Genomic DNA, 8,765 nt, shown 5'->3' with positions numbered 1-8,765 from the left:
ATCAGTTAAATAATTGATTGGAATTAATCAAACTACCTTTGTCTTGTTAGTATTGCTCACCAATTGTGATGGCAGAAGTGCTGGCTTTAAAATTAGTTTATCAGATGCTTTGATTAGTGAAGCCACCTTTTCTTGTCCTTGACTTTTCTTGCATTAATGCTTCCTTAAATTGGGGAATAATGAAAAAGCATGCCTTAAACCATAATACCTGTCTGATAAATTAGGGGTTTTGTACATTAAAGCTGTGTAATGTTTTATGGAATTATTTGAAGGATGATTTTTTTTTTAAAGTTAATTTGGTGGCTTTCACTTACAAATGCATTTGCAAAATACCTTGCTTCAAAGTTGTGGTCCAACCACATTGACAAGTAGGTTCACCAGAAGCCTGAAAGAATTTGGCATGTTCCAAAATCTTACTTTTTTTAAAATGATGCACTATAGAAAATATCCTGTCTGGATACCTCACACTTGGAGCTGCTTTGCCCAAGACCTCCCACTTGGAACTGCTTTGCCCAAGACCTCCCACTTGGAGCTGCTTTGCCCAAGACCTTCCACTTGGAGTTGCTTTGCCCAAGACCTCCCACTTGGAGCTGCTTTGCCCAAGAGCTCCCACTTGGAGCTGCTTTGCCCAAGAGCTCCCACTTGGAGCTGCTTTGCCCAAGACCTCCCACTTGGAGCTGCTTTGCCCAAGAGCTCCCACTTGGAGCTGCTTTGCCCAAGAGCTCCCACTTGGAGCTGCTTTGCCCAAGACCTCCCACTTGGAGCTGCTTTGCCCAAGACCTCCCACTTGGAGCTGCTTTGCCCAAGGCTTCCCACTTGGAGCTGCTTTGCCCAAGACCTCCCACTTGGAGCTGCTTTGCCCAAGAGCTCCCACTTGGAGCTGCTTTGCCCAAGACCTCCCACTTGGAACTGCTTTGCCCAAGGTTTCCCACTTGGAGCTGCTTTGCCCAAGAGCTCCCACTTGGAGCTGCTTTGCCCAAGACCTCCCACTTGGAGCTGCTTTGCCCAAGACCTCCCACTTGGAGCTGCTTTGCCCAAGACCTCCCACTTGGAGCTGCTTTGCCCAAGACCTCCCACTTGGAGCTGCTTAGCCCAAGACCTCCCACTTGGAGCTGCTTTGCCCAAGGCCTCCCACTTGGAGCTGCTTTGCCCAAGAGCTCCCACTTGGAGCTGCTTTGCCCAAGACCTCCCACTTGGAGCTGCTTTGCCCAAGACCTCCCACTTGGTGCTGCTTAGCCCAAGACCTCCCACTTGGAGCTGCTTTGCCCAAGACCTCCCACTTGGAGCTGCTTTGGCCAAGACCCACTTGGAGCTGCTTTGCCCAAGACCTCCCACTTGGAGCTGCTTTGCCCAATGTTTCCCACTTGGAGCTGCTTTGCCCAAGAGCTCCCACTTGGAGCTGCTTTGCCCAAGACCACAAAAAAATACTTCAGTGTTGTGAACACAGCTCAGGCCATCACTTGAACCAGCCTTCCCACCAACTCCATCTATACCTCTTGAAGCTGCAACCACACGTCGCTCTCTTCCCTTTCTATCAGGGAGAATATACACGAGCTTTAAATTACCACCTCCAGATTCAAGGGTAGTTTTTTTTTCCTGTTGGTGTTAGACTTTTAAATGTACCCCCCAATGGTAGAAGTTGACACCTTTGCACTGTTGTAACTGCACCTTGCCCTGCACTTGGCCTTTGTAACACCATTCCGTGCACTCTTTGACAAACATTAACATGACATCCTGCAGTTTTATTTTATTGTTGCCCCCTCTGCTGATGTTAAGGATGCATGACTTGCCTGGATAGCATGAAAACACTGTATTTCAGTAAATGAGACAATAAACCATTTAATTTAATGCAATTCAATCCAGTTACATTCAATTTACAGGGGCTGGTGGGTTTATGGAGCAAACTTACAGAGGAAGCTGTGGTGGCATTTCAGAGACAATTAGACAGATGCATGTGGGGGTAGGAAAGGTTTAGAAGGAAGTGAGTCAAATGCAGGTAAATGGATAAGTTCATGTAGGCACCTTGGTAGATATGGCCGAGCTGTTTCTGTGACTATGAATCTCGGCTATTAGAATTTCACTTTGAATTTTGTACATTCAGAGATTGAGAGCTCTATAGTTTGTACTGCACTGGAGGATGCACCCTCTGCAGCTTGTATTGCACAGGGCAGCACAGTTGGAATAGCGGTTAGCACAGCACCTTCACAGCAGCAGCAATTAGGTCCATACCAGGGTTCGAATCCTGTGCTGTCTGTAAGGAGTTTGTACATGCTCCCAGTGTCTGGTTTGGTTTTCCCCAGGGGGTCCCGTTTCCTCCCACTGTTCGAATTGTACCGGGGGTGTAGGTTAATTGGGTGTAAATTGGGCGGCACAGACTCTTGGGCCAAAATGTCCTGCATGTTTAATTAAAAAAAATAATAATTAAATCAAATTAAATGTGTCCTCTATAGCTTATACTGCACTGGAGGATGCATCTTCTGCTGTCAGTACTGCCCTGGAGTATACATCCTTCAGAGTTTGTACTGCACTAGATTCTTCATTCTCCATTTTAACAGAGGCAAGAGTACAAATAAAATGTAAAATATGACAAAATAAGCCTCCAACAGTAATAGGAATATGCTATAAGGCAATTACAGTACGTTCTAAATGATCTCCAAAATGAGTTTCATTGAGGTCAATACCATGGAATTTTAGCGTAAAGATGAATAGACTGCTAATACAATATAATATGAATGACAGCACCAACAAGGCTTGAAATTCTAAATAGATGTATTTAAATGTGTAAATCCAGAGGTTTCTGATACCAATTCTCTTTAATGAAGTGAAATGGAGCAGAAGTTTGAAGGTCTGAAATATGTCAATGTGGCTTTGTGGACCAGATAGGGAAAAAACAAACTTCAGATAGGAACAAATGAATGCTGATAGAAAAGGCAATGTTTGAAATGTTAAAAAATAATAATAATAGGTGATATAGACAATACTTAGCCAAGAAATCATGAAATTCCATTTAGATTTCACATGTGAGGAATAGCATCATAAATCACTTCTGCCCTCATCCCTCCGGAGTTATTGGGTCATCTTCTCTGGTTGAATATAAATGGGATTTTATGATTTGCTTGTAAGTGTTGTCTGCAACTACAACTTCCTAATGTGCGGGAGAAAATAGGTATAGTAAGAATCTGAAACAGCACACATATAAGCTACAAATATTATTGGAAAGCAATCTTAAGATAGACTTTTCATAAACCCTCAAAATCCACATTCAACAGACTGGTAGATGTCAGGCAAAAGGCATCTCTGCACAATCCAACAGCAGGGTCAATGAATTTGCTTGGTTTCTGGTTCCTCCTAATCTTCTGGTCAAGTCAGCAGTAAAGCTTGTGCCAACCAGTATGCGGAATGTGCACTAGCATTCCTTCAAACCTCTCACAAATAACAATGAATATAAAGCTGTTCGTGACCTCGGTTTGAAAAGATCGTGAAATGTGAAGTTGTCAGCAATGTAGATATTTTTCATTCGACAGAGAAATCTCTTTGTCACTCCTCCATTCAGCTTTGCTTGGTGTGATGCACCTCTGGCTATGGTCTGGAATTCTTGCCCTGGTCATTGTCAACTGATGTTAGTGTTCCTGCATAACTCCCTGGACATGCCGAGTCGGCTTGCGCCTTACACCCCTGCCGTGTGATTTGCACTGACAGATCATAGCAGGATCTCTGAATCCCTGTGATCCAAGGCTACTTTGGAAAGTGAGTTTGTACTTCAGCCAGAAGGTTTTTCATCCTCTTAACGTAAGTATTTTGACTTGAAGCTGATTTGGCTCTGGGGCACTTTCAACTAGAGGTGACACAAGGTGATGCAATATGCTGCTTCTGAGTTTTCAGAATGCTGGATGGCTATTTTCAGTGCTACAAAAATAGAAATGAGCATGTTGCATGGCACACTGCAGGCAGTGCCTCTGATCTAACATGGCAATACACTGAGCCATGAGGTAAGAGCATGGCTGCATAGGAAAGAGTAGGTATGTATAAGAACACAAGAAAATAGCAGCAAGCATGGACTACTTGGCCTCTCTAGCCTAATTTACTGTTCATTATGATCATTGATCAACTCTTTTGTTTCTCTGCCAGCTTCCCACTGCCCTCATTTTCCCAATCTTTCAAAAATGAACCTGCATCTACCTTAAATATTTGAACGATCCAGTCTCCATAACGATCTGGAGTCAAGAATTCTAGAGATTCATGACCTTCTGGGGAAAATACATGCTCACAAACTTCTTTTTATCTTCTAATATGTCTCTTTTATTCAAGGCTATCCCACTATTGAGCAAGAATTTGGAATAAACTCTGACATATATTTTAAAAATTGGGTCTCGACTCAAACTTCCCTCACTCACTTTGTGTGTTTGGAGCAACTTTAGACAAGGTGGTATCCTTTAAAGCTGTCAGCATAGAATAGTTGAAGGGAGCCCTTCAGACAATTTCATTTCCTTGTTCCCCTTGTTCCACAAACAGAGAAATGCAGCAGGGTTGAGGCATTGGAAGCTTCAAAAGCACAAACAATAACTCTTGAGTATTATTTCTCTATCAGTGCATGAGTAAACAAACATTAATCATGCAGACAAGTTCTCTTTGAAGGATTTATGGTGTGAAGAATTTGTAGATGTCAGAATGACAAGAGTTCCAGCAGTAAATTGCACTTTGAATGCATGGCCTGTTCCTATAGGGTGTGCATTCTAAGCAACCTAAGCGCTGTGTGTTTAACTTGCAAAGGACACCAGAAAATATTGAACAAACAACATTGTGGTATTCTAAAGGACAAACATACTTTACCACCCTGCTCATTTTGTAGATTTTCTTCCAAATTTTGAGGATCTTCGAGTCAGAACAGGTAGTTTGGCTTGGACTAGAGCAGTGGTCCTCAACCTTTTCTGGTCTAAGCCCTGCCCCCCACCCTGGTTTCTGGCCTAACATGCCATTGCCTACTCGTGGCAATAGACTGAGCAATATTTTAAAGTCAAAGGCAGCTCTGTAAGAAGCGGATCTTTATCCAATTTAAAGTATTTTATTTAACATTTTTAAAGTCCCACATGGAAGCATATCTTGGCCCACTAGAATTTCTTTGTGGATGTCTTGCAATGCAATGATAAGAAGAGAAACTTCAGCAATTTCAAGTCAGTCTTTAATTCTCATGGCAACCCGATGGAATGCAATTGTAGTTGGCCTGGAGAGATGATGCCCCGTAGGTTTCATCTGTTGTTATTGACATTGGAAAGTCATGTTTGTTCTGCTGTTTGAGACATTCAAAAGAAATTTTAAATCTGGGACACTGGGGGCAAAGTGGATGGCAGAGGTTGCAATCTCGAGCCTCACATAATCTGCTGGAGGACAATTAATTTTCTTACTGAAGCAACTTGACGCATTGAGTTCTTCTGCCAGCTTACACTGGACAATAATTTTGTTCAAAAGTGTTGCTTCCTGAAAAAAAAATGATTGGAGATTTTGATAGACAACTTCAAGCTGAACACAAAGATAATTTCAGACTGCTTGTATCACTTAGGAAGTTGGAGAAATGTTAAAATGACTTTTATTGAATGCAGCATGTTTAACCGCATAAGGATGTTGGCACATTGCATTAGTTCAACAAACGTAAAAATGTTTTACCAATGATTTGCATTTATTCTCAGCATCCGATGACTCTCGTGTCAGTGTCCAAAGATAGTTGGTGAGCATTGGTGGATTTCTGTTGCCCTGATACCGCTTTGCCATGGCTGCAATGTCCTGGTGGAAACTTTCACATAGTGTGTCACGGATTGCACCAAGATCAGCAGGGAAAGAAGTTCCAATGTGAATGCAGAAAATGAATTTTCAATTATTTCATGATTTTGTATGCCTGAAGCATGTTAAAAATATGACAGGAAATCACAAAATAAGTTAAATCTAAAATAAATAGTGTTTGATAGGAAAAGTTTAAGCTGATTTTCATGATTAGCAGCCCAAAATCCATAAAATAGACCCAAAGCTGTTCAGGAAGCAACTTCTTTGTTGTCCAAATCTTCAACCTGTGTTCAGGACCTTGCTTTGTGGGTAGGACCTCACAGCACCTGGTTAACTGGGGGTATACTAGGGAGTGTACATCAGTGTCAATAGTGCTCTATCACACCCAGTTAATATTGCCAGGAAATGCACCCAACGAAGTATAAAAGATAAAAATAAATTTTAGGCATTATATTTTTGAGGTGTAGTGTGATGATGATCTTGTTGCTCATCTCACAATGACCTCATTGTAATACACATCACTGGCACATGGAGTTGGCAATGAGTGAATCAATAATGCCTGGACCATTTAATATCTAAGTGAAACATGAAAGTCTGCAGACGCTGTGCTTGTAGTAAAAGCACAGAAATGCTGGAGGAACTCAGCAGGTCTTGCAGTGTCCTTCGGAGGTCAAGAGATAGAACTGATAGGGTATGAATAAAAAGCAGGCAGGCACCTAATTTAAAAGGCTAGGGAGAAAGAAAGGGCTGGTGGGGGGGGGGGGGGGGGGGGTTGGGGGGGGGGAGGGGAGAGGAGAACAGACCTACAGATGTTAATAGGATATAGACAGGCAAAAGGTGAGAATTTATTGGGGCTAGGGCAGGGCTCTATTAATGCAGAGCTAGGGCAAGGAGACAGAGAAAAGAAAAGAGATCCAAGATTCCATTTATTATCATATTACATGAAATTTCTTTTTTGCCTGCTGCAAGGCAGACAGATTCGCCACTGGCAGGAATTACCTAAGAAAGAAAAGCAAAAGAAAATCCCCTCCCTCCAGAGTCACTGAGAGTCCATAGATTCTCCTCCAGCACTTCCTCAGCCTCTGTAGCCAGACAAGGTCCAGATCCAAACATCTGATACGGTCAGGATCCCCTCAGCACCTCCTCACATTCCGGTTCCTACACCTGCATCCCTCCAGCCAGTTTGAGCCAGTCTCCGGCAGTCCGCAGCCCAGAGAGAGTCTCCTGACAGCAGTCTCTACAGTTCCTCGCGTTGAATTGCCAGCATCCCTCAGCCACTCTCTATGGGCCTGCTATACAGTGCTAAAGCGACTCGGGCAACACTGCCAGCTTTAAAAGGAATCTTTCAGAGAGATCGACAGGAAAGGAGACATACAGGTAGATGGAGTTGTGGGCTAACAGAAACAGTAGATGTTAATGCCATCCAGTTCGAGGGTGCTCAGATGGAATAGGGGGCATTGCTCTTCCAATTTGAAGGTGGCCTCAGCGGAGCAGTACATGAACTTTTGTCTGTTGGTCTGTACTTCTACAGCTCTGCCAAATCTCCACATTTTTTTCTGAAGAGCAAAATAGAAGTGCCTATGACTGCTGCCTCAGTCCAAATCTTCTAAAGACGAGAACAGTCCCAGGGAGGCTGAAAAGCAGGTTAAGTAAATCTAAAGTCAGGATGAAAATCTTTGCTCCAGAGAGATCCCACTAACTACATATTAGTATTCAGAAAAAAAAATATCCATGCCTTGTGGCATGAACAAGCTGCATCACGGTCTGGTATGGGGACACCGATACCCTTGAGCGTAAAGCCCTCCAAAAGGTAGCGGACAATACAGGTAAAAGCCTCCCCACTGTCGAGGACAGGGAATGCTGCCATTGGAGAGCAGCAGCGATCATCAGGGATTCACACCATCCAGCACATGCTCTGTTCTCACAGCTTCCATCAGGAAAGAGGTATAGGTGCTATGGGACTTCCAGTACCAGGGTCAAGAACAGCTGCTACCCCTCCACCATCAGACTCTTCAACAACAAATTCATTCGGGGACTCATTTAAGGTCTCTTACTTGTGCAATTAATTTTTTAAATTCCCTCTGAATTGCAGTCATTTTGCTTGCATCTGTTATCTGTTTACATGTATATATTTTGTTTACGTGTTGACACTGTGTACAGTTTTTTGCACTACCAATAAGTGGAAATTCTGCCTCACCTGCAGGAAAAAAGAATCAGAGTTGTATGTGATGTCATACTCTGACAACAAATCTGAAATCTGAATGCTCACAAACTAATCAATTAAAAACTCGGTGAACGATTGGATAACAATCCTGAGCAGAAACAGTTACAGCGAATCTTGTAAAAACAATCAGAAAGAATCTATTTCTCTCTCTGTTTGCTGCCTGCTGTGCATTTCCAATTCTTTCTGATTTTATTTTTATTGCAGAACCTGAGCATCTCTGACCATCACTGAAACTCTGCTTCCAATCTAAATGAGAGACAAATGAAAAAAAAAAAATTCAGGAGAAAATCACGAATCGTGTTAAGTGTGTATTTCAGTATTTTCACTTCCACAGTTCTCCATCGTTCTCTGATTGCCGTACAACTTCTCCCCAAGCACACAGCAATACAGAATCAGCTCTGACATGTTGCTTGTAAAATCCATCTGCTCCACATTAATCGTAAATATGCTTTCATTTTTTCTTTCTTTTTAAACTATTTTTATTGATATTTTACAATATAAAACATTGAACAATTATAAAATGCACTACAAAATTCAGGGGAAATTTTTAAAAAATATACAATATTCTCATAATAAGGAAATCCAGAGCTCAGAGCACAATCGTAACAGCCAAGTAAGATTTAACAACAAAAAAGAAAAAAATTCAAACCCCCTTTCTCTAAGTAAGGTTGAAAGTTGGCATGCATGAATCATGTAACGCCTTCTTGGAGAGGGACAACACAGTGTCAAAATGTCCATAACATATCTTGAGATTATGATAATTAGT

The 8,765-nt window shown here is 42.2% G+C and overlaps 1 long non-coding RNA gene across 1 annotated transcript; it reads left to right on the top strand.

Moving 5' to 3' along the window:
- Positions 1-6,349: 6,349 nt before the first annotated feature.
- Positions 6,350-8,233, top strand: LOC138742828 (uncharacterized). The gene is made up of 3 exons (XR_011344437.1): positions 6,350-6,466; positions 6,749-7,152; positions 8,204-8,233. It is a non-coding gene; the product is annotated as an uncharacterized lncRNA (long non-coding RNA).
- The last annotated feature ends 532 nt before the right edge of the window (positions 8,234-8,765 follow it).

This window comes from Narcine bancroftii, chromosome 9, assembly GCF_036971445.1.
Source record: "Narcine bancroftii isolate sNarBan1 chromosome 9, sNarBan1.hap1, whole genome shotgun sequence".
Classification (NCBI taxonomy): Eukaryota; Metazoa; Chordata; class Chondrichthyes; order Torpediniformes; family Narcinidae; genus Narcine; species Narcine bancroftii.
The sequence above is the reverse complement of the archived record's forward strand: the minus strand, read 5'-3'. Positions and strand labels throughout refer to the sequence as shown.